Source organism: Schistocerca serialis, chromosome 1 (genome assembly GCF_023864345.2).
Source record: "Schistocerca serialis cubense isolate TAMUIC-IGC-003099 chromosome 1, iqSchSeri2.2, whole genome shotgun sequence".
NCBI classification, from domain to species: Eukaryota; Metazoa; Arthropoda; class Insecta; order Orthoptera; family Acrididae; genus Schistocerca; species Schistocerca serialis.
Genome location: NC_064638.1, coordinates 814,596,904 through 814,623,405, shown reverse-complemented (window position 1 = coordinate 814,623,405; position 26,502 = coordinate 814,596,904).

The following is a 26,502-nucleotide window of genomic DNA, read 5'->3' as shown; positions in this document are numbered from 1 at the left end:
ATAATAATAATAATAATGAGTAGTTGGCAATTTCCACTAAGTAATGCTTGTTTCCTAGTCAGTATAGTACAAATAATGTAAAAAGAGTTAATTAAAAAAAAACTGGTAGTACTACTGTGCATACTTTTGACACTGTTTTGGCTGCGAGCATGACAGATGTTTGGTGAGAAGCTCTTTGTATCACTGATTTCACTAAGAAGAAACACTTTATACTACTATACTTCACTATTTGATGCGAGGGGAGAAAGCACTTTATCTTTTGTGTTGCACTTATCACTATCACTGCACACGTTATTCTTGTGGTGAGTGTGGTGAGCTGGCTGGTGGCGGTGCTGAGGGTCACAGGCCGGGAAGGACTCTGGCGATTGCTGTCTGCAGTGGAATCTGCAGGAAGTTTCTGAAGTTCTCGTGGTAGCGTCTGTGCTGCTGGGCCGTCTTGTTCTCCTCCCAGAGGTCCATCAGGAAGACCAGCTGGTCGGTCTGCCTCCGCGCTACGATGACGTGTGCCGTCATGGCGAGGATCCAGAGTGACGCCAGTCGCTTGGGCCGTGGAAATGGGTTTCAGTCTGGGGCGGGCATTGCTTCCACTGTGATGCTTCCCGGCGCCGTTCTGTTGATGTGGGCCACCATCTGCTGGGACGCTTCCCAGATGTTGATGGCATTCCCGCAGGTGAATCGGTGCTCGAGGGTGTCGGTCATGCCACATACGTCACACTTGTCACTTGCGACGAGTTTTATCTCCGCCAGTCTTTGGTTGGTTGGTACCGTTCTGTTAATTATTTTGTACCATGTCTCATTCGCATGTTTAGGCAGCACGTTTTCCGAGACGTTCCCCCATATTTGTTTCCAATTGTATTGCGGGAGTTTGTGTTCAATTTTGTTTTTTGCCAGCTTCCCCCTGAGGGCCTAGTATATTCTCTTGGCTGTTCTGTGGCTGGGGTTCGCCACGGTGTCCAGAACGTAACTTTTGTTGGCGTAGTGCAGCCTGACGTGTCGCATTCTGAAGGGAATGTGCCTCGTGTCGACCGGCGCTTCTTGTGATGCGGGCCTGTGTCTTCCAATTATCTTGGCTGTGACGCTGTCAGGGTTTTTGTACTGGATGGCGAGCGTTCGTTTCAGTAGAAGGGCTGCACATTTGGTCTTTATATCAACTAGACCTAATCCCTCTTCTTTCTTTGGCACCGAGCACGTTGCTTGCGCCACTTTGAATATATTTCGACGCCACAACAGGTTGTACACTGCGCTCGTTAGTGCTCTCGCAATTTCTGTCTGGATGCTTAAGATTTGCGCCAGGTACCATGCTTTCGACAGGATCGTCGTGTTTATCAGTTCTGTTTTCTGGTGGATTGTTAGCTTCCGGTTCGCGTGCTGTCTGGAGAGACCTCTTATGGTGTGTAGCACGTCCCTCCAGTTGTATGCGGCCATTCTAAGTGGACAAGACTGTGTATATATTCCAAGTACTTTATGGCTTTCTGCTATTTCATACCACTGGCTGTCTGGTTTGAGTCGTTGATTCCCTATCGGCAGTAGCACTGTTTTTCTGGGGTTGGTTTGGGCGCCTGACGCTTTCTGGAATGTGTTCATGATGGTTTCTACCCTCCCAATATCTTCCTGGTCTTCAATAAAGATGCCTAGGTCGTCAACGTAGGCTATACACGCCATTGCTTTGTCTCCTACGGAGAATCCTCTGATGTCATTTGTGAGTTTCCGCAGCAGCGGGTCCAGTACTATAGCGAATAGAACCATTGACAATGGACAGCCTTGCCTCATGGATCTGTCCAGTTTTATCAGTTTTGTTTTCCAACTATTGATTATTACTGTCGATCTCGCAGTACTTAGTATCTGGATGATTGTGATGAATTTTTGCCCAAACCCGAGTCTGTTTAGTGTCTCTACGAGATATTTGTGGTCACTTCTGTCGAAGGCTTTGTTGAAGTTCACCGAAATTATGGCACCTGCGCTTCTGGTGGTGGCTGTCTGTGCTATTATGTCCCTGTAGGTGCATGTGGCGTCAAATATATTTTTCCCTGGTACCGCACATGTTTGCCACGGACTGATGACTTTCCTCATCGCCGATTTCAGGTTGTTTGCGATGCATTTCGCTATTATTTTATAGTCGGCGTTGAGGAGCGTAATCGGACGAAACTTTTCAATGCGGCGGGCGGCTCTCTTCTTAGGGATGAGGGTTATGGTCCCTTCTGTCAGCCCAGGTGGAATTTCCGCCCCATCGGGAACCCGGGCGCAGGAAGCGAGAACGCTACCGCACGACCACGAGCTGCGGACTCATGCTCGTTAAGGTAGTGTTCGACAAGCACGAAGATATGCGGTAGAAACTCTCGCCGTGAGCGATCAGGCATTATCTTGCTGAAACATAAGCCCATGGTGGCTTTCCATGAAAGGCAACAAAACGGTATGTAGAATATCGTCGACATACCGCTGTGCTGTAAGTATGTCGTGTATGACAACCAAAGGTGTGCTGCTATGGAAAGAAATAGCAGCCCAGATCACCAAGCCTGGTTGTCGGGGAGTGTGGCGGGCTACAGTCAGTTGTTTGGGGCGTTTCCAGACACGTCCTAGGCGTGAAATCCCATGGAGTGGAGTAAAACTGGCTTCAGTGATGAGCCCCGCATCGAACTGAGCCCCGATGACCAGCGAAGGCGAGTCTGCAGGCGACCCAGGCAGCGGTGGGATACCAACCTGACTGCAGCCCGCAACACTCCCCGACCACCAGGAGTGATTATCTGGCGTGCCAGTTCTTCTCAAAGCAGCACCCTTTTGCTGTCGTCTACGGCAACCTTACAGTACAGCAATACGTTGACGATGTTGTACGCCTCGTTTCGTTGCTCTTCGTGGAAAGCCTGGGCTTACCTTTCAACGAGATAATGTCCACCCGCTCACGGTGGCACTTTCTAGTGCTTTTCTTCGTGCTCCCCAGGTCCTGTCTTCACGAGCAAGGTCGTCGATGTCTCCCTAGATGGGAACGTTTGGGACATTAAGGCTAGGGTCCTCCAACCATCTCGGCATTTCGACGATCTGACGAGCCAGTTTAACAGAATTTGGGACTGTGCCCCTCAGGAGTACTTCCAACAACTGTGCCGAGCAGTACCAAGTCAACTGCTTGGCATAAGCGCCAGATGTGGACCAATGCGTTTTTGACTTGCTCAATTTGTGAAGCTCCTTCTCTTGAAAAAAATTCATCCAATTTTTCTGGAATGGTAATCAGTTGTTTGCCTGTACATATCCATCACATCTACCGACTTCTGTCACATTCGAATAATTTCTTCGTGGTGCGTCGGTTTTTTTCTCCTTAGGGTGTATATGAATGAAACTGCAAGTTTAAACCGTGTCTAAGAAGACCGCACTTCCCAAACTCTCCTCCTAGGGCAGGTAACATGGCCCACCATGGGAAGGAGGGATGTCTCATTACTGTACTTTTGCTCAAAATGGTTCAAATGGCTCTGAGCACTATGGGACTTAACTTCTGAGGTCAACAGTCCCCTAGAACTTAGAACTACTTAAACCTAACTAACCTAAGGACTTCACACACATCCATGTCCGAGGCAGGATTCGAACCTGCGACCGTAGCCATCGCGCGGTTCCAGACTGTAGCACCTAGAGCCGCTCGGCCACTCCGGCTGGCCTGTAGTTTGGAACTGGTTAGTTTAATTATAAAGATAAGTCTGGCTTACTGGTTTGCAATTGCCTCCAGAACTTTTATTGCAATGAAATGATAATTAAATAGACACCCTAGCTGCAAGCAGGCGTTGATACACTGCATTGGGGACATGTTGAAAATGTGTGCCCCGACCGGGACTCGAACCCGGGATCTCCTGCATAGCACACGCTATGCCCGAACTCGTACGGGACTTGGTAGATTAATCTGCCACGAGTAATGAGTATGATGGGCAAACATCTATTAGGCGCACTACGAATGCAGTGTTGTGGACATGTTGGGAATGTGGATCTCACGGGGAGCGTGCAAGGGATAAGTCCCTGCAGACGCGCTATCCTCTGTGCCCGCGGTGGCTGAGATGGATAGAGCGTCTGCCATGTAAGCAGGAGATCCCGGGTTCGAGTGCCGGTCGGGGCACACATTTTCAACACGTCCCCAATGAAGTGTATCAACGCCTGCTTGCAGCTAGGGTGTCTATTTAATTATCATTTCATTTCTAGCAAAGCTGCATGGTCATCCACGGTAACTGTTCTTTCGGGAACAGATACTACCGTCATATATATAGTTAACTTTTATTGCTATTTCAGAGCCAATAAAAACAATGACTCAGTCAGAAAAACACTTAACTATATGCCTGTGGTAACTGACACGAACGTTAAAACTCAATGAAATTGTTAATAATAGGAAACTAAACAAACATAGCAATTACAAGATACGAACTATTAGTCTACTTTTGTATAGCTGTAATATTTACTGCTTTTTCTTTTCTTTTCTTCCACGAATGTCACGGATATTGTAAATTGAATATTCTTCATGCAACCATCATTTACACACTACACATTTAACCAGTCAGCTTTAGATCGAGTTTCAAAGTAAAGTTCCAGACATTCTACACATACATATTCATTGAATTCATCTGAATTATTACAGCGCTGGCCGCATTTCTCAAACCATTTTCACTCCACGAAGCTCGATTCGTTATCCGATTATAGGTATTCGGTAGGATGTATTTAACCTGCAAGCACAACACACTTGATTTGGGCAAACTATACTACATTATAAGCATTAAATTGCAGCACAATAAATTGATACCCGTTTAAAGTTTGCGACCTCTCTCCTACTACTTTCATGTGTCAACTGTCCTAAAGCGGTACTGAAGAAGACGCACCTTGTCTTTCTGATGTAAAGATGTCTAACATTACACACTCCAAAGGCCTTATAATTAACCTATCTATAACTTGCACCATTCGGTTTTTCGTTAATTCCTTTGCATGTCTATCAAATAACAATATTACTCATGTTCGTGAAATTTCAGACACTTAGCTCGAACAGGCGATGAGAAAATTCCTTCCTAAAACATGCGAATATGCTCACAGTTTCTGCAGAATTTGCAGCACGCCTGTTCACTACAGTATGGGCAAAGGGGGGCCTCCGACCTACCAGCCCCCACCCCCTTAGCTCTCAGTGGAAGGAAAATATGTAGTGTAATAAAATGTTTTTCTTTCAAGAAAGTGATTTAACAACCGGTATTACACAGGTTTTAAATAGGGGTCTGATATGAACTTTTCATGGCTACTTACAAGATACCATTCGTCTTTCAAAATATAAAAATACATCATATCCCCAGGTCTACCACCCTCTTTTCAAACTATTGTATGAGCGCACTTGTTCTGCAACTATTAACTTGGTACTAACAAAGTGATGCTACCACATACTGACAAGTATGAAAACGAAAAGCGCGTCTTCTCTCCTATTCGCGTCATTTCTACTAGCTTCAACCTACGTAGTTTGACGAGAAACCATCATACCATGGTGCGTATTTAATTGTCACTGAGATCGCGTAGTGCACCATTGTTATCGTTTTTCCGACTTGGTTTAGCTGTGCGCTCATTGAATGTTTTCCAACAGAGCTACTTGTCACAGAATCTTCCACTGTGACGTCTATACTCCGAAAATCGCCAATTATCTGCGTTAATGCGGACCCGAGACTGCACAGATAACCAAGCAATACGGATAAAAGAAGGTACACGGTTTCTACCGAAAACTACTATTTCCCAAACTTACAAAACATGCTACAGCCCACATTGGAAAGCCCACTGTGTTATTTGTGCGTTACTCGCTGGAAGCTGACAACTTATTTGCGAAACTATGGTTAAAGCAATGTGCATTTCGTATCGCTTTCAGTTCACTTTCCTTGTTTCTACTTTTTTTCCTGATGTCGGTTCTCATTTCACAGAGAGGCAAAACACCGGTACAGTCAAATGAATTTTGTTGTGCACATAAAAAAGGATCAACGCCTTTCAGCTCCTCGGTGTGCATGGTAACGGGATTTTCGATCATCTCGTCTTCGCTCTCTTCTCTACCGAACATATTTTGTTCACCTAACTGCTCGAACCCCGATTCAGAAGCATGGATACTTAACCACTCGAGGATGTTTTCGTCAACTACGTCTTCGCAAACAGAAATTTATTCACATGTTCGAAGACACGAGTAGCAGTATGACACCCCTCACTACTACAATCTTCAAAGCGACTTTCAGCACAGGGTGTTGCAATTTTTTTTCCACGAGAGAGCTACTCTTTATTTCTACTTTGTCTGCAGCCTTAGAAATACCTTAGAATCAAGCACATCCATGGGTTCCCAGAAACTGTCCGTACCTGAACATTTTTGCACCAGATTTTTCGTGATATCCGACTGCTTATGTGAAAATGTCCGAAGTGTAAGAGATTATTTCAAAAATAGCCATAATATGTGCGGATACTCTTCAAACCAGTTAACCATCTTAATCGGGGGTTTGGATGTAACTGGGAAAAATACATTCAGGGCACTGGAGATCTTTTTTTTTCAGTCGTGTTGGAGAAGGCATTCTGGGACTTTCATAGAGGAAGCGAGAACCGTCAGGTGAGGAAGAGAGGTGAAAAAGCCAGTTACTTTCATATTTGCAGCAGTGCCATGGCGAGGGTGAAGCTTGCTGTAGTCATGTCAGGACACCCAGGTGAAGGAAGTGGTATTTGTAAATGAACTGGCTAGCCTTTCTATGAGGAAGAGGCTATCACCAAAAGTAAAGTCGTGATTAGTGAAATCGCCGGTCGATGTTCACCTGACGCTTTTCACTACATTGTTTATTTGGTCGAACAGAGAGTTATAGGCTCTAGGGTCAATGAGGCTATTAGAAAGGGTTGCCAGTGGCTGTGATGCTGAATTCAGTGGTAGCTAGCTAGATGCATGAACTCATTAGAGGTTGAGGAGCCGAGTACTTGTTTTGTCCGAGGCCACAGCTGTCGCAGGTGAGCTTTAATGGTGCCAGTTCTGAGAATATGGCAAGTAGCACGCATAGAAAGGGCAAAGAGAAACTCGAGCACAGTGGAAGCCACTGCAAAGGACTCGGCCTAAGCCATGGGGACTCACTGACCATAGGAAGCAGAGAGCCAGGAGGGGCGCACAGCGTATTGTTCCTGCGGCCACAGGCAAAACGTTTTATAATTGCTTTCGTCGAGCTGCGCGGACTGGAGAAGTAGACATTGTTCCTGGCTGAGGCGAAGCGTATTCTGCCATGTCGACAGAGGTCCTCGTGCTGTATTCTGGGAAGCCTTCTGTAACATTGGTATTAGCTAGGCCGGCAGAAATATTTCACCACAACGGGCGAAATGGGGCGACACTGCAGGAGACCAGACACTTGGTGGCCTATACAGCTGGTGTTTTTCTTTTTTTTTTCTTTTTTTTAATCACATAGACGCACAAGCCACTCTGTTTCTTGTGATTGCAGAATTAACAGAGTATTGACTGGGACGTAGACCGTGACATCAAAAAATATAACAGCGGCCACCTGTTCGATGCCTTGATGTATTTTAAAATTGGAGCAATAGTTTCTCCTGTATAGGGAGGCTGTAAGGTACGTGAAGTGATATACGACTGGTACAGGAGTGGTTTACAGCTTTCAGTTGGTGATTTTAGCTTTTTGGCCCAAACTTCACATGGAGATTTTGGAAGACTTGGGTGTAATTTAATTATACGATGAACAACAGAGAAGAGTAGTCGATTCGGCCTTGGAGAAAGGGTTTGGTTTTGGACTCATAGCCTGGGTGGAAAGGTGGATCAGGATGAGAGGAAGAGGTGGATGTCCACCATTCGACCCGACATGGAGGTGCACTGGGCACTGCATCTCTAGATTTCTACATGCGACATGGTGAGCATTTCACAGCTCTGACACTAAGAATCTTCAGACTAAATTTCTCTTACTTCATCGGACGCTCACAGCAACAGCAGTTACTGTCCGATTTAAGCACATAGTGATGATTTGTTTCAGAGTACAAATCACAAGCACTGGCATTCATATTAATCAGTCAGATCGCTTTATCCAGAGTCAAGTCACTATCCTCTGTTCAACTTTGTCCATTGTCTAACAAAACGCTTCACTTCATGAACATGAGGATGACTGTAATCAACGTGTGATGTTGACCTATATTCCATTTCATCCATGCCTTTTAGAAATAAATCTGTCATGATATTGAATTATTCAAGCAGACAAGATACCTTGTTTACCCATATTGATTTTAGTTACCTATGTGGGAAATATTAGGAATAGTCCTCGAGTAAAAATACAATTTGTTGTCTCCAGTTTCACTTCACTGGGTCACATTTCTTGTCATTCGCATTTAAAAACCGTTGTATATAATTTCCAGTATAGTGTCACTGAAGGGATGATTCTGTGTTTCAGAGATATTGAGAGGCAGAAGTTCTTTATAGGTACCCACACACCTGCCCACCAGAGAATATTTTGAAACAGTGAATGGTAAACATTGGCAGGGTCGCTTATATAGAAGCAGAGGGCGAAAGTGGTGTAAGTAACCTGTTTAGGTTTTTATGTTGGTAACACCACGTAGCGCTCTGTATGAAAATCACTGACTGTGCTGTGTGCAGTCTGTGGTTGGTTGAACTCATTGGTGGAATATTCGCTTGTGTAGTGTGGAGGTGAGCCGCCAGCAGTGGTGGATATGGAGAGAGAGATGCAGAATTTTGAGAGGTTACTATAAGCGGACGATTTGGCGAGTGTCAGAAAAAGGAAGTTTGTAAAGATGGCTGTCGTTAATTGATAGATATATGTGATGACTTTTAAGGTAAATACATTGTGTGTTCTCTACCAAAAGCTTTCATTTGCTAACTATGCCTATCAGTAGTTAGTGCCTTCAGTAGTTAGAATCTTTTATTTATCTGGCAGTATTGGCGCTCACTGTATTGCAGTAGTTCGAGTAACGAAGATTTTTGTGAGGTAAGTGATTCATGAAAGGCATGGATTACTGTTAGTCAGGGCCATTCTTTTGTAGGGATTATTGAAAGTCAGATTGCGTTGCGCTAAAAATATTGTGTGTCAGTTTCGTGATGATCAGAATAAGTAAAGAGAAAACTGAGTAAGTTCAGGCTTACTCAGCTGTCTTTGTATCAAATAACGTAGAAGTTTACCAGCACAGTCTTTCCTAATTTTTCTAAGGGGACGTTACAAATGTTAGGCGGGCAATGGAGCCCATCAGGGAAATAGCATTGAGACCGGGATAGAAGGCCATTGTCCATATCCTTTCCCGGGGGTCACGTTCTAATTTTGGATGTGGCTCTGCTGGCAGCGACTGAAATCACTGATGCTCCCGGCTACATATCATGGCTAATGTAGCGTGAATGACGCCTACCGCGTAGCTTCAGAGACAATGCCCAGTTCCTACAGGTAGATGATAACTCTGGTAAAGACAGCTATCCTCACTCGTGGGGTGGAAGCAGAGCTGTCTATTGTAGCATCTTTCGCAGAACTGATAGCGGTCCTCTGGTTTGGAAGCGAGTGATAGGATGAAGCAGGAGGTTCAGACGATTCTAAGGCTATCTTGGATGCGGATACCCCGACCTCCGCTATCAGACGGACAATGGAGCCTCCTTCTTATGTTAGATGTCAACTGCATACAGGAAGCGGCTGTTATGGTAGCGGAACACGTGCGACGTGGACACGTGGGTTTATTAGGATACAGGCATCCCTCCATAAACCTGACAAGATTCATTCAGATTTCAGACAGGGAAGAATACTATCCCCATTTATTAAAAAAAGTAGCATTCGTTATCATATACCGGAAAAAGAAAATTTTAATATAGTATTTATTCACTGCAAGAGTATCTAAGGAAATTTCCCGGAAGAAGTTTCACTTGTAAACGGTAATAATGCCCACACAGTTAGGGGCAGAAAACTGCCTGAAACGAGATATTAATGGCAATAGAATTCTATATTCCGACTGGAATGTATATCACAAAGGTCATTGGTGAAGGCTTCTTTGTATCTGTAAAAATATGATAATATCTTGTGAGTATATTACAGATTAAGAATGTGAAACAATTTCGGTGAGCATTAGCGCTAAAGGCAGGTCAAACATGGCCATCGGATGCTTTTATAGACCCCCTCCTACAGGAACAGTAACGGCGGAACATTTGAGAGGAAACTTTCGGCGTAAATTTCCTGGTCATATTGTAGTATTAGGTGGAGATCTCAACTTACCAGCTATGGCCTGGGAGATTCAAGTAATTAAAGTGGTTGGTAGGAACAGGGAGTAATATGAAGCTGTTCTAAATGCCTTATCTGAAACTTGCCTTGATTAGCTTATCACAGAATTTGTCCGTGAAGGAAGCATATTAGATGTCCTTGTCACCAACTGGCCAGAACTTCACAACTCAGCGCTGAGCAGAGAATCAGTTGAATCAGTACTGTTTTTAGACTCCATTTAAGCCCTTCGGGCTGGTTATATAAAAGATTGTTATATTGAGATCGGTGTTTGTGATAGCCCAACAAAAAGCTACGCGAAATAATTCACTCACACAATGGCCATTTGGATCTGAAAGTGCATCTAAACAGTATTTCATTTTACTAGTCACACTTCCTCAGTGCTCTCTTCACCTTCCCATGAAAATGAGTGAATGAAAGTATGGTTGTTTGGGTTGTAGAAAACATAGAACTAACCAGAGATGAGCAGAGGATGGTGGTTTTGCGAAGATAAATCTGTGAGCAAAGAAGTTTGCAGGGATTTTCCAACGTATCGCTAGTTTAGAGGGCGTCGGTACCTCTGACAACGGGAGACTACCCTTCCCCCCCCCCCCCCTCCTCCCTCCACCCCCTCCCCTTCAGTGGTTCAAACTGGAAGACATAGGCCCCAGGGTGCTCCATTTTAGGCCGTGCCCTTTCAAAGCAACGATCCCGGCATTTGCCTGGAGCGATTTAGGGAAATCAAGGGAAACATAAATCAGAATGGCCGGACGCGGGATTGAACCGTCGTCCTCCCGAATGCGAGATCAGTGTGCTAACCACTGCGCTACCTCGCTCAGTGCCTGGTGTGGTAAGAGAACTAGGTGAAAAACAAGCTATGTTATCTTAGATCATGCTAGAAACGTATCAGTTAGAGTCAGCACAGATAGGGAAATGCTCGAAGACGTGGCAGTTTTCTTGTTTCTGGCAATTTAGCTGATAGTAATAGTGTAGCTACGAAAGTTAGTGTGAGGTGCTGGCTCTCAGCATGGTACCTTTGTGTTGGGAAATCAGTAGTTAAAAGTTCTTCAGTTAAGAGAGTGGACAAAAGGATTCATTTCTATTTACAGGTTTATAAATTTTAGTTGGTTTTGATCTTTTCTTTGTGTGATACTGCTGAGTGCACTTCGCGCAGGACACAAAACGAGCCCTAACCTGTAAAATTTTAAATTTTTGGGGGCTTTTACCATCTGCGGATAACTGTTTGTAAGTAATTTTCAGACAGGTGTCCGGAAACTTTTGATCATATAGTAGTGTATCTTGGTCACCAAAGTCATCTGATTTGAGCGCGATGGGGAGCATCTGGGATTCTGCCGGCCACCATCTCTGCAGCCGAAAACTACAGGACCGTAATTACAGCAACTGCGTAACCTTGTAAAAGACGACTTGTACCACATGCCTGCGGATATCTTTCGAGGAGTTGGAGCAGTCCATTGGTCATGCAGGAGTTGGCGTGTCTTGCAATATCCATGACTGCATTTTACTTTCTGTCTTCTAACGAACTTGATCTGCTGTGGTAAGCGGTTAATCACAATAGTTTTACGGAATCAGTCTTAAAATTTCTTGGTTTTTCTTTGTGACTCCGAGATTAATAAGTGTGTGTGTGTGTGTGTTGGGGTTTATGGGCGCTCAACATCGAGGTGAGATTAATAATGGTTCACAACTCTCTTGGTAACAGAGACTATCTATGAGGAATCACTGTAATTATGTAAGAGAATTTGCTGGAATAGTTATACTGGATGGGATATAGACCGACTTAAGATAATTTGCCGGTATCATTTTCCGAATTTGGGATCGTTTTCTTTGTACTTGCTTTCCACCCAGGTGTTTTGCGCCAAGTTGGGAGGCCAGTTCACAGTCGTCAGCAATCATTAGGGTGTGTTCTTTGCTAACGTTGATTCATTTCCAGGGAAAATAGCAGCCCAGCGAACGTATTTTTATTGATTAATGATGATTATTTTTCGTGTTTTCTTTGTGATGGGTGGTGGGACTACGTGGTATGCCATGTGTGGCTACATATGCTTTGTGCACTGTACAGAGATCAGGATGCAATATTAGTTCACTGAACATCAGAATCATTATAGCTTGGCCATGCAAGCATCATTGTGTGATGAATTGTGCTTGAATTTTGAGTGCTTGAATTTTAATTTAATTTCAAAATTGTGGCGGTAACTCACCTGAGACAGAATTTTGCAATGCCTGTGTCAATTAAATTCGGTAGGTGGCTACAGTAAATCCCCTAAGACTATCATGCACATTCAATGTAATTTTTACAATTTCAATTAGCTGTATTTGTCATGAATCATGAGCGTGATCGTACAGCCGATTCATGTTTGAATACTTTCTCTGAAACGATTACTAAACTTAAATTTCAAACAGTTCATTGACTGAAACCTTTCTTAATCATTCATGTAGCGCGATAGCTTTTGAGAGCAGTTACGTTATAAGAAAGTGTCCCAAACAGATTGGCACAGCCATCCAATAAACAAAATACGAACTTACGGAATATCAGATGAGCTGCGTGATTGGACTGAGGAGTTACTAGCAAGCAGATCGCGGTATGACATTCCTAATGGAGAAGAATCTTCAGACGCGAAGTAAACTCGGGCGTACCCCCAGGGAGTGTTATAGGTCCGTCCTTTCCACAACATATATAGTGTAGTCTATAACGTAGGAAGTTCCAACGGGCTTTTCGCGGATGTTGCTGTTGTAAACACAGAAATCGTGACGCTAGAAAATTGTAGTGAATTGCTGGAAGAGCTGCGGAGGATCGACGCTTGGAGCAGGGACTGGCAGTTCACCCTCAACGTGAACAAATGTAACGTATTGCTGTCAAACAAGCAGGAACACTAATTATTGTAAGATTACATGATTACAGAACAGTCACCGAAAGCAGTTACAACCATAAAACAGCTAGAAGTAAGCGTACGGAGCGATTCAAAGTGCAACAACAAAATGAATTAATCATGTATATCATATATGCCAGACTGAAATTGATTGGAAAAATTCTTAGCAAGTTTAGCCCCCGCCCCCACCAAAGGAAGTACCCATTGCTTAGAAAAACCTCTCCGATCAATACTTAAATATTGCTGGTCAATCTGGGACCAGTACCTGCTAAGACTGGCAGAGGAGCGAGGGAAGATTCAAAGAAGAGCAGTGCGTTTCTTTACAGGTTCATTTAGTAAGCGCGAAAGCGTCACTGAGATCCTCAACTAACGCCTGTGCTAGGCGTTGCAAGAGAGGCACTCTGCATCACGGCGTGGTTTAGTCGGGCGCGTACGTTCCTAGAACACTGCTTCCTCTTATGCATATCTCGAGAAAAGACGTATGAACGTACAATTACACAGATTCGAGCACACGCGGAGGGTAACAAACAATCGTTCATCCCAAGAACCATTCGCGACTGCAATCGGAAAAGGGGAATTGACAGTGGTACACAGAGTACCCTCCGCCACACACCGAAACGTGTCTTGCGAAGTACTGGTCTAGATGTCGAGACCATAGAGCGCAGGTCTCACGTGTTGAACAAGGAACTTACCGCAGGTAACTTTATTCAGTAACGTAAATCGTAACAATCAACGATATAATGGCAGAGACATAGCTTAGTGAAGGAAATGATACCTTCTGACTGACCAGTTTCCTGGGAGGCAGAGAAGTGCAGTTTCGGGCGGCAGGAGCCACCACTCGGCAAGCTCATCTGAAAGGAAAAGGACATATTTCAAACTGGAAACGGAAGCATAAAGTATAGATTAGTCATGTTGGCAGTCAAAACTGATGGGTTTGTACACTGATACGTGATTTCACTGATATACAGGACCTGATAAGAATACTGAAGCACTCAGACAACATGGCTCGGCTGTCAATGTAGCTTTGTATGCTTACACGTCATCGACGGGTATACACTACTGGCCATTAAAATTGATACACCAATAGAAATGCAGATGATAAACGGGTATTCATTGGACAAATATATTATACTAGAACGGACATGTTACTACATTTTCACGCAATTTGGGTGCATAGATCCTGAGAAATCAGTTCCCAGAACAACCACCTCTGGCCGTAATAACGGCCTTGACACGCCTAGGCATTGAGACAACCAGAGCTTGGATGGCGTGTACAGGTACAGCTGCCCATGCAGCTTCAACACGATACCACAGTTCATTAAGAGTAGTGACTGGAGTATTGTGACGAGCCAGTTGCTCGGCCACCATTGACCTGACGTTTTCAATTGGTGAGAGATCGGGAGAATGTGCTGGTCAGGACAGCTGTCGGACATTTTCTGTATCCACAAAGGCCCGTGCAGGACCTGCAACATGCGGTCGTGCATTATCCTGCTGAAATGTAGGGTTTCGCAGGGATCGAATGAAGGGTAGACCCACGGGTCGTAACACATCTGAAATGTAACATCCACTGTTCAAAGTGCCGTCAATGTGAACAAGAGGTGACCGAGACGTGCAACCAATGGCACCCCATACCATCACGCCGAGTGATACGCCAGTATGGCGATGACGAATACACACTTCCAATGTGCGTTCACCGCGATGTCGCCAAACACGGATGCGACCATCATGATGCTGTAAACAAAACCTGGATTCACCCGAAAAAATGACTTTTCCCATTCGTGCACCCAAGTTCGGTCGTTGAGTACACCATCGCAGGCGCTCCTGTCTGTTATGCAGCGTCAAGGGTAACCGCACCCATGGTCTCCGAGCTGATAGTCCATGCTGCTGCAAACGTCGTCGAACTGTTCGTGCAGATGGTTGTTGTCTTGCAAACGTCCCCATCTGTTGACTCAGTGATCGAGAAGTGGCTGCACGATCCGTTACAGCCATGCGGATAAGAGGCCTGTCATCTCGACTGCTAGTGATACGAGGCCGTTGGAATCCAGCACGGCGTTCCGTATTGCCCTCCTGAACCCACCGATTCCATATTCTGCTAACAGTCATTGGATCTCGACCAACGCGAGCAGCAGTGTCGCGATACGATAAACCGCAATCGCGATAGGCTACAATCCTACCTTTATCGAAGTCCGAAACGTGATGGTACGTATTTCTCCTCCTTACACGAGGCATCACAACAACGTTTCACCAGGCAGCGTCCGCTCAACAGCTGTTTGTGTATGAGAAATCGGTTGGAAACTTTCCTCATATCAGCACATTGTAGGTGTCGCCACCGGCGCCAACCTTGTGTGAATGTTCTGAAAAGTTAATCATTTGAATATCACAGCGTCTTCTTCCTGTCGGCTAAATTTCGCGTCTGTAACACGTCATCTTCGTGGTGTAGCAATTTTAATGGCCAGTAGTGTATAAGTAGTAGTTGCAATTCTTTGTGCCAGGGCAGAACGGCCACCAGTGCGAATTTGTGTTGTTCGTGTTGTTACCAAGCCTCGTAGGATGTATAAGGGACGTGAACATAATCAGATATTGAGTGATGACATGTATATCCTGCGTACTAGTGTGAGACAGTCATCAGCATCTGACAGAGTTTCAAACGTGTTCCGTCGTGGGTCTCCATCTAGCTGGCTGGTCGAATCGTACAATATCCAGATTTGTGGGGCATAGGGATAACAGTGGTCCGACGTTGGACTGCATGAGAACGTGAGAGCAGGCATACTGATCATCAGGGTTCTGTTCGACGTCTTCCCACCACAAGGAAGGACCGCCATATTGTGCACGTACACATCGTATCCCCTTCACATCTCTGCCTCTCTAGCGCCAACGTAATGGGCTCCGCGCAGTATTCTGTGTCATCCCACACAGCAACTAGCAACAACTCGACAAGGGAATTACCGTCCCATACGTAGGCTGCCGCTAACGTGATAACAGAAACGGCTGCATTTGAAGTGGTGCCACGACCAAGAAACATGGACAGCTGATGAATCACGTTTAGTTGTGTACATCGGTTAATGGTGACGACCTGGGGAGACGCCCTTCCAATATTTTGAAGAGGTACAGTGGTGTTACTCCCGGCGTCATAGTGTGGGAATCAGTGGAGTATGGCTTCAGGACATGGCTTGTAGTGACTGAGGGAACTCGGATGGCAGAACGGTCCGTCACACACATTCTATGTGCCCATGTGTTACCTTTCATGCGACAGTGTCATGGTGCCATTTTTCAATAGGACAATGCTCCTCTACACATGGCACACGCCTTTCTGAACTGTCCATGTGATCTTCAGCTACTGCCTTGGCCAGCAATTTCCTCCACTCTGGCCCCAAAGGAATAGGTGCAGGACCAGTCCAGTCGTCAACTCCATTCCAATGTCGTATCCAGGATATCAAGGACCAGTTACATTTGTGGGCCAGCTTGCCTCAGAAGAGGATATAACGGCTTTATGACATCCTTCCGTTCCGAATCAGTGCATGCATACATGCCAGAGTGGGTGCAACATTTGTACCGGTAGGTGGGCTCATATTCCCAAACACTTTATAAATTTGACTCGATTTCGTAATTACTGAAACAATGTCACATACTCTCTCAATCCGCGAAGTTTCATTTCGTTTTCTCTGTGCTTCTGGGTTTCCACTATTTTGTAGGCAGTTCACATACAGTCTGACACTCAAGTTGACGGAATATGTCAACTATTCAACTATTCAATTAAATATCATGGTGTGCTAAATCTATGTTGATATATTTCGTTGTGACTTATGCTATCCAACAGTTATTTAATGGGCAATGAGACAATAAAACAATAGTCGTATTCTGGGAAGTATCCTAGACTTTGTAAAGAATAAAAAATGAATATTAGTATTGTTTCAGGAGCAGTTACCAATCAAACACAAGTTGCCTACCGACGCGCTCTAACAGGCTAACAACGGCCAGTACCAGGTATTTGTAGAACTACAGCAGTGAGGGCGGGTCGTAAGTCGTGTTTGGATACCTCAGTGGTAGAGCACTTGCTAGCAAAAGGCATTGGTTCCAGGTTTGAGTTCAGGTCTTTCATAGAGTTTTAATCTGCCAGTAAGTTTCAAATTAGCGCACACACTGCTGCAGAGTGAATGTTCTTTCTGTGCACACGAAACAATTTCTTACACCATAATTTCACTGTAATATCTCTGTGCTTTGACTGGTAAAATTAAAATAATTTTAAAAATGGACCTAGTCACAGAAGATATATTACTAAGGCTTCACAGATTTTTTTTCTTTATGTACTCCGCAAACGTAGAACGTCACAAGATAGTGGAAACAGAGTCGAAAATGTTTCACTGCACTGCAGTATACAAAATTTTGGACAAATCTTGTAATATTTTCCACTTAAGGCAATTTTGCCAGTCACTAACTTGTCTCACTCTTTCATTACGCAAATTGCTGGTACAGGCTATTTTTCGAAAAGGCTTCACAACGTAGCTCTTTAGTAGGAGCTGTTCTGGTGCAATGGCTAGTTCTAGCACAATCCGATAGCTGACATTGCACTTATAACAGATCTGTGCCAATGCTGTACGAACATTGTTTAGAAGTCCTAAGCTTGCAGATTTGAAAATGAGCTTTCAAAACTTGTGGGAAAATTTAAGTACAATTTCGGCCACAAAAATGTCAGAGTTGAAAAAGAAAATTGACATAAACCAGGATAAAGACAACAGCTTTCAAGTTTTCAGTGCCAAAGATTCGAAAATGAAACATGCTGTAACAAACGTTGCAATGCTACAAGTGCATAGGTGAGTTACCCGTCCTCCTAGTGATGTAATTGAGGAGAGTTGAATTTGTTTGCTTGGTTGGATGCAAGTTGACAGGACGCCAACGTCGCATGGCCACCTCAAGCAAGCTCAGATGCGGAGACTAGGAACTCGTCTCCAGAAATGGGCAAATCACAAAGCTGGAAATCTGGAACGCTGTTGCTGGCGTGGCGTTTGAGTAAGAGAGACAGTGCTCCAAGAAATGGTGAAATATGAAATAAGTTGAAAGACATTTTCTTACAGTTCTTCAAGAACCTATAATAAATCACAGTCAAACATTAAATCAAATCTGAATACATTTGCGATCTCAGAAAAATGGGGTGCATCCAGTGACACAGCAATATTTCGATACCTTTAAAATAAAAAAATTAGTACTTCACAGTGAACAAACATTTTGACAATCAATACTAAATTAGCAAATTTTAAACGCTTCAGGCGATTTCAACATACAGTATCTCATATCGTAGCATTACACTATAGCTATCATTTCTGAAACTTACATATCTGTATATGCTCTAATTCTTGACTTATTACGTTCTTTATAACTTTTTCGTTATGCAGATGTTTGTCAGAACGTTGTAACCTCCACAGTTAAACAGTAAATGAATACAGCATGAATACCTCATACTTGTCTATTTATTTAATGGACAGTTTACTATTTTCCCAGTTACTTTATTTAAATATTAATTACAACTGAAAACAAAAAATATTGGTAATTTAAGAAGCTGACACTACCTTTTGTGACTGCTAAAAGATGCTTCTGACATGCAGGCCTAAACAATATTTAATGACGATTTGTCGTCATTTATTGAGAGTGCACTTGTGCAAGAATACTGGCTTATTTATTTATATTTATTGTGAATGGTCTGAGTGTGAGCAAAGGTTTATAACATTTCTTTACGCGAATAGTGTTGTGGAATATTCGTTTAGTCTGGGAAGGGTCATAAAAGCAGTCAGTTGCGGAACATTACACGAGTCATGTGGAGACTGGGACTTTTTCGAGTGAAGAGCTCAAGGGAATGATTCTGGGAACTTTTCCGTGAGTTCCGGAAGGAATCAGTCCTGCTTGTGCTAATGTACATGATTCAGTCATATAGGTGATTGATTCTGGATGGTGAATGTCAGCTACAACACTCTAGCTTTTGAAGGGACCTTACATTTCGAGAGATCTGAATGTGCTCCAGGTCAGTATCGCAGAACTGAGGAGAGACAGAGTGTGAGTTTCTATTCTTTGTATTGTGTGTTAATTTATAAATCATAATGTTGAACTCTGAACGGTTTTCGATTGGTGAATATTTTGTTTATTGTGATTATAAATGGACTTAGTTTTCATGTAGCTTTGATGACTTTTTAGTCTGAGGAATCTGCTAATATCCACGTAATTCTCTCAAAATATCTTTGCTGCGTTTTAGAACAGTATTTCTGTCTGTATTACACTTTATTATCGTAGGAACACTTGCCATTTATTTGAGATGGTTCATGGAAAGGACGATATAACTGAACTATGGCCCAATTTTAAGGTTGTCCACAGTAAAGCTAGACACAGTCAGAGCCAAGAGAGTGCAGAGTGGGCAAATCAAGACAAAGAAAACATGTTAACTACATGGATGCAGGACCACAACACCACAGAGTGTAGCTGTGCATTAAGAATTGTGCAGCTAATGAAGAATGGCGCTGTACATTTTGGAATTAAAAGATCTCCGTATGAAGCAATGTTGGCTGCCCTCCTAAACATGGTTTGTCTTCAACAATTTTACATCCTGAAGCATTGATGAACGTTCACTCTGAGGATGGCCTGGAACATATAATTAATCAAGTGGGTGTTAGCAGTGAGACTCGGACTGAAACGTTGGAGGACAATGATCACAGTAAATCTCCATTGCAAGAGGATAACATACCAACAGGAACAGAGGTTAAGATCAGGGAGAAAGGAAGTATTCCTGACAATAATGACTACTGCCTGACTGATTTAGACGAGTCAAATCGTGCTATTACAAAACACAGAACTGAAGCATACAAGTGCTTAGAAGAACACGAATAAAGAATGCGGGCGGTGTTCAGATCGCTGCTTTCCAACAGTGGAAGAGAGCTGTACTATGACAGTTCCATTTCCCGACTTCGATAGAGGAAGAGGAGATGCTAGGTCGATCTTGGGTGTCGTCCTCGAGACAACGGCCGATGGCTTCTACTGAATCGGAACGAGAGATGGTGTGCTGAGCCAACTATACATACGGTAACAAATTTTTGTTTTTAAATAATTATGGAAGGGACGACACGATATGCCACTGCGGCTACAACTACAACATGTTGTTTCAGGTCTCAGTTCAGTACTTGCTCTCTAAGAATAATCTCAGAGGAGTTAGTTCCAGCAGAGAAGACTGTTGCCCTGAGGACAGTTGCGACGTCTCAGTCGATGGGAAGCGGCCAGGGCGCCTTCAAATGCAACTGCTAGCAAAAATGTCAGACTCTGAGATGCTTCTGCAAAAACAAAAATGTGTTGTGCAACTCAAAGTGCCGTGGTGCACGTTCTGTGCAATAAATTAATTTTACATAATATGACTATGTTTTCAACTACAGGTGATAAATGCAACTTTCGAAGTACGACTGTTTTGTTATTACAGCCATGTTTCATATTCCTTACCTGTTGGCAGTGAAGGTACATATTCACTAGGGACAGAGCACTATCGCTGGTCAATGTGTACTGTCTGACAGAACTGGAATCAGTAGTTCACTATCACTAAATAGGCGAGTGAAGGTGCACTATCACCAGTGATGGTATACTTGAGGTCATTTACCTGTTGGCAAACTAACAGGCAATGAAACTGTAAAGATCTTCTTCTCATGTTAGCCTCTGTATTGTCATGGGCAACTGCATTATGTGTGGTCCAGTAACTGAAAAGTAAAATGAAAGACTCTAAAACTAAAGGTCTCTGTCAATGTCAGGTTGCACTGTTGTTATGGGTCCACGTTAAATTATAGGCTTCCCCCCCCCCCCCCTTCCCTTCCCAACGGGCTGGGTAAGTCAGTTCAAAGGTCAGGGTAAGGCAACAGCATACCACCTTTAACAGAACCATACCCAGTAAAGCACTGTGGTGCTCTAAAAATTTATGACAACGTTGCCTTTTTAGTTGTGTGTTCATAGAGGAAGTATTCACAAAGTCTTCTGGAAAGCAACTACAGAAATGATATGAATAATGTTTGAGATCATTTAAGGTAATGTAATTTTTTTATGTCACATACAGCATATTTTGTTGGCCTTGAAGTTACGAGTTGAAAAAAAAAATTGACTAAAGATGTCACAAACCATTTTACCACTTTTCTAGAAATATTTGTAAAACAACTATCATGGATTAGTACATTTTCTCATTTGTTTTTTCTCGAGAGCGGAAGCATCACACACAATTAATATTTTTTTGCCTTTATGAACCGTAAATTGCCGATACGTGACAAATCTGTGAAGCAGTCTGTTGGCTGCTCGTGTAATTACGTAAAATAATTCTTTTGTAAAGTAGCATTTTAAAATCTTATTTCGCGTATATTCTGGATGTCCCTCCCAAGAGTTGCTAGGCGCTTTTACTCTGTTTCAGCAGATATTTACAATTTAGTTTCTGCGACTTCAAGTGTTAATACGAAGCGTCGGTTTAATTCCCGTTAAAACAAAATGATTTTTAAATTGAAATTTTTCGTGCCCCTTAGAGCGCTCCCAAGTTATTCTAGTGCGACGTTTGTTTTTACGATATGTATTAATAGGGACAGTAGAACACGAACACAACCAGTGTTCCAGCCCCCAGCGGAGGTTCGAGTCCTCCCTCGGGCATGGGTGTGTGTGTTTGTCCGTAGGATAATTTAGGTTAAGTAGTGTGTAAGCTTAGGGACTTGATGACCTTAACAGTTAAGTCCCATAAGATTTCACACACACATTTGAACATTTTTTTTTGTTCCAGCTGTGACAGCACCGCCCGCTTACTGTTACCGCCACGTGGCAGCGCTACATAGTTTCTGCTCGATTACTTGTTTCTCTTCGTATTTTACTGTTCCTGTTAATATAAACCGAAAAAAATACTGCACTACACTAATTTGGAACCTCTCCGTCGAATGAGCACAGGAAACTATGGTTCAAAAATCATTTTGTTTGTAACGGCAAACAAAGTGATCTTTTCCGCCGACACAAGGCTTCGCCTAAAGGACGTGATCACCAGTAGTTGACTGGGCGGACTACTGTTAAACACTGGTAAAACAAAACTACAAATTTTTGTGAAAGCCCCAGTGAAAATGCGCCTGACGACTCTTAGGAGAGACACTCGATATAAATACAATTTACCGGGTGTTCGAAAAGTCAGTATAAATTTGAAAACTGAATAAATCACGGAATAATGTAGATAGAGAGGTACAAATTGACACACATGCTTGGAATGACATGGGGTTTTATTAGAACAAAAAAAAATACAAAAGTTCAATAAATGTCCGACAGATGGCGCTTCATCTGATCAGAATAGCAATAATTAGCATAACAAAGTAAGACATAGCAAAGATAATGTTCTTTACAGGGAATGCTCAATATGTCCACCATCATTCCTCAACAATAGCTGTAGTCGAGGAATAATGTTGTGAACAGCACTGTATAGCATGTCCGGAGTTATGGTGACGTCGGATGTTGTTTTTTTCAGAATCCCTAGAGATGTCGGTCGATCACGATACGCTTGCGCCTTCAGGTAACCCCAAAGCCAATAATCGCACGGACTTAGGTGTAGGGGCCTGGGAGGCCAAGCATCACGACTGTCATGCGCAGTCACTGACGTTTTGCTGTCCAGGGCTATCTGTCGGACATTTTGTGAACTTTGTATTTCTTCGTTCTAATAAAATCCCATGTCATTCCAAGCATGTGTGTCAATTTTTACCCCTCTATCTACATTATTCAGTGATTTATTCAGTTTTCAAATTTATGCTGACTTTTTGATCAACCGGTACTTGTCATGAGAAACAAAACGTAAAACTGAGCCGTACTCCGGCTCTCGTTTGTGCCGTTGACGTCGTGTATTGGGATGTCACCTCTCGCTTTCTTAATCTGTTCACTGGCGCCACTACGTTTGCTCGATTTGTCTGTCCGTCAGTGGCAGCAGCAGCGCTTATCGATAGCAAGTAAATCGGCAGCTGTGACAGAGCGGTTCTAGGCGCTTCACTCCGGAACCGCGCTGCTGCTGCGGTCGCAGGTTCGAATCCTGCCTCGGGCATGGGTGTGTGTGATGTCCTTAGTTAGGTTTAAGTAGTTCTAAGTCTAGGGGACTGATGACCTCAGATGTAGAGCCATTTGAACCATTTGATAGCAAGTACTGTGGTACTATCTTTGGAGCGACCACTAGTATTTCCGGGTCGTCGTGTGTCAGGCAGTTCGCTTAGGACGGAGGAGGAGTGAGGTCCGTACAGCGCCAGTACTCGCCGGGACAGCTGGCGATACATGCACTGTCCGATGGAAGGATGTGGTCGCGAGAGTGCACGACCACGTCGAGGTCCCGATTCAGCGAGTTGAAGTTGAATGGATCGTTATATTCGAGTAGTGCAACCTTCAGTTGTGTGTGTGTCCGTCCGTGGCAGTGGCCTCATGGCAATAAGCTGTTAGTCGACGACTCATACTGGCACCTTTCCTTGCCTGACTTGAGCTGGTGCGACCGTTGCTTGGTCGTTCGGTCGACCGTCTGATCGGAGGACGTGTATTTGGTCTTCCGACCGTTTCTGGGCCCTCTGCGTCTGTGTCCACTTGTGGTTCGTGCTTGTTGTTCCACAGTGACTGGTTTAGTATTGTTTGAGTTGTTGGTGGAATTGTTTTCGCGGGTCCGTGTGTATCTAGTGTGTTTGAATGAGCAGTTATTTTAACGCTTTCTGCGTACTGCATTTGTGGAGTGGTTCCTTCTGCCTTTCGGTGTTTTAAAAGCCGAATTCTGCAGACGCAGTACTGTCTGTCACTTCGCCCTCGCCTGAATTATTCCATCGTTGCCCTGGTTATCAGATGTTAGGTGGCTTTGGTAAGAGGGTTGGCCACCGTTTAAACTGTGCCTAGCTTCAGTTGCCATCCTGTTACGTGAGCATAGCTTTTGGATGCCTGTCTCACCGCTTACGCAGCTGCAGGGACTTTCCTCAGATCGATACTTGGAGCACTGTCTGTGGATTACTCCCCATTTTTTATTTGGTCTGATTGTGTCAAATGTTTAAAAATAATATTTTGTTTAAATTATTCCTATTTAGGCCTTCAGCCGTTAACTGTTCTGAATTGCTTGTGGCCTTCAGCCGACAAATAATTTTGAATTATTTCTGAACAAGGCCTTCAGCCGTCAGCGTAGCTTGTGTTACAGTCATTTTTTTAAATGATTGTTTTTAAAAAAATATTTCCTTAAATAAAGTGTATGTGTTTACTGTGCAACCAGCGGCAATTGATTAGGCCCCGTCCACACCTTTTCCTCGTAAAAATCTCTTCATGAACAACACTTACTTTCTCGAGTGGTCAGGGGGATAGACAGTATATGGAATACGCAGATACCAGTACTGGACAACCTCCAAGACAACTAGTCGGATGAGGATTCCCTTATTGACGACAATGGAGGCGCCGACAACATTTCGTACGACGGAGCCTCTACGGTAATGCGTGAGCGGACTGCTGTAGTGCAGCTGGGGCCTGCTCAGTTTGTAAATTGGTCTCTCGGTAACTCCACACACGCTTGATATCAGAAAACAGTAATTGCAGTGAACGTTAACTTCGTGGTTCCACGTGAACCTGAAAGCTGTTCCCCTGTTCTGGATAACAGTAAAGAGCGTGAACCATTATTGTTCTCATATCTAAAACGCTTTCATAAGGAATCAGACAGTAGATACTTGCTTGTTTGTATGGTGTATTAATCACAATCTTGCTCCAGTGCACCTGGCAGCTTGTGGTTTTAAATTAAACAACACACATATTGCAGTTATGTAGTTTCTGTCGTTAACTCTGATTACTATTTTTTGTGTTCAGTGCTGTATGATCGCGATCATTTGCGAGAAGTGTATTTGTGCTGACGTGAAATCATGAAGAAATGTGTTTGTCCCGATTGTTGTGTTTCTTTTGCTGCGATGTTCTGCGTCATGTGCGAATACACGCTATGAACCAGTGTTGCCATTTCACGTCTTCTCTAAGTGTTATTTATGAGAAGTGCTTTAGGAACTTCATCTTTTTTGTTTCTTTACGCGTTTTGTGTGCAAATTTTTAACTTCGAACAACAGGTTATTAGCAGAGAATACAATAAATGGTGTGTCGCTGCACTGCAATTCAAAAAGCTTTCGACACGCGAGTGAAGGCAATAACTCACGATATTTTCGTTTAAGTCAGTTTAGCGCGACTTTAAAACAGTCACTCTTTCATTTTCCGAGTTGTTGGTAAAAGTCATTTTTGGCAGAAGCTTCACAATAAATTTGTAACAAACTTTCGTACTGTATTGGTATTTGTGTATTGTTTTTCATTATAACTGACTTGCTTGCACCTACCAGCACATGGAGCATTACGAAATAACACGTGGTGCACTTTATATTAGCTGATTTCCAACCAGAGCAGAACACGTTTTTGTGTATCAATCACTCACCTGTCGACGGTACACAGGCTACAACGATCCACAGTCCACACTGCAACATATCATACCGGGAAGTGTTAACTACATTGGTAGCAATGCGACTTCTGAAAAACGCACCACAAATTCGAAGATACACTTACTTGTATTCTGAAAATCCTTCAATGAAAATAAGGACCTGCATTTCACCGATGATAACTGTTAAATAGTACGTGTGTGGCCGGAACTACTTCTTGACTGTTCATTACTCAACAGGTAAGTTCAGAATATTTTTGTGACCTAGTACATTTTAGTAAGGTTGGTGAGTATTGGCATCGTGCTGTCGGTAAACACGTTTATACACTAGAAGTACAGTTGACTAATGTTACTGAAGTGCCGCAATACTAGAGCTACAAATATCTTGATAATAATTCATGTTCGCATGTACATAAATACTGTGAGCAAGCAACTCTTGTCATTTGTTAGCTTCTATAAAAATAGTTTCGTCTGATTCTTCACAGTATTCAAACCACGTTGCAACAAAGCATTAGAAGAAACATTACCACTTCCCACATAGCCCTATTTAGATTATGATAAAGCATTGCCTTAACTGCTCACGAGGATGCCGACACACGCGGACTGAATCGTGTCCGTGCTGGATATTGAAATGATCAATTACTATGTAAAGTCTGAGGTAGGATGACTACGCTCACAGAGTTGTACAGTGCTTTAAATTATTTAACGAACTTTTCCGCTACAGTGAGATGATTTTTATAAACACTTTCAAAAAAAAGTATATTTTAAAAAAACTGAATTTTTGTTTAATTCAAACTATAACTGCTTTCCAGTTGCAAGCAATTAACGAACAACGTTCCAGATCTGTCCATGGATCGTTCATCCTTGAACCATTTTATGTAAAGAAACTCTTACGAATGTAAAAGAACGGCTACTCTGTGTGAAGGAGAAATATCCTTATGGACGATCACGAAAAGACCGCGAAGCTAAATTAAATTCATTACGAGTAGAGATAAATTCT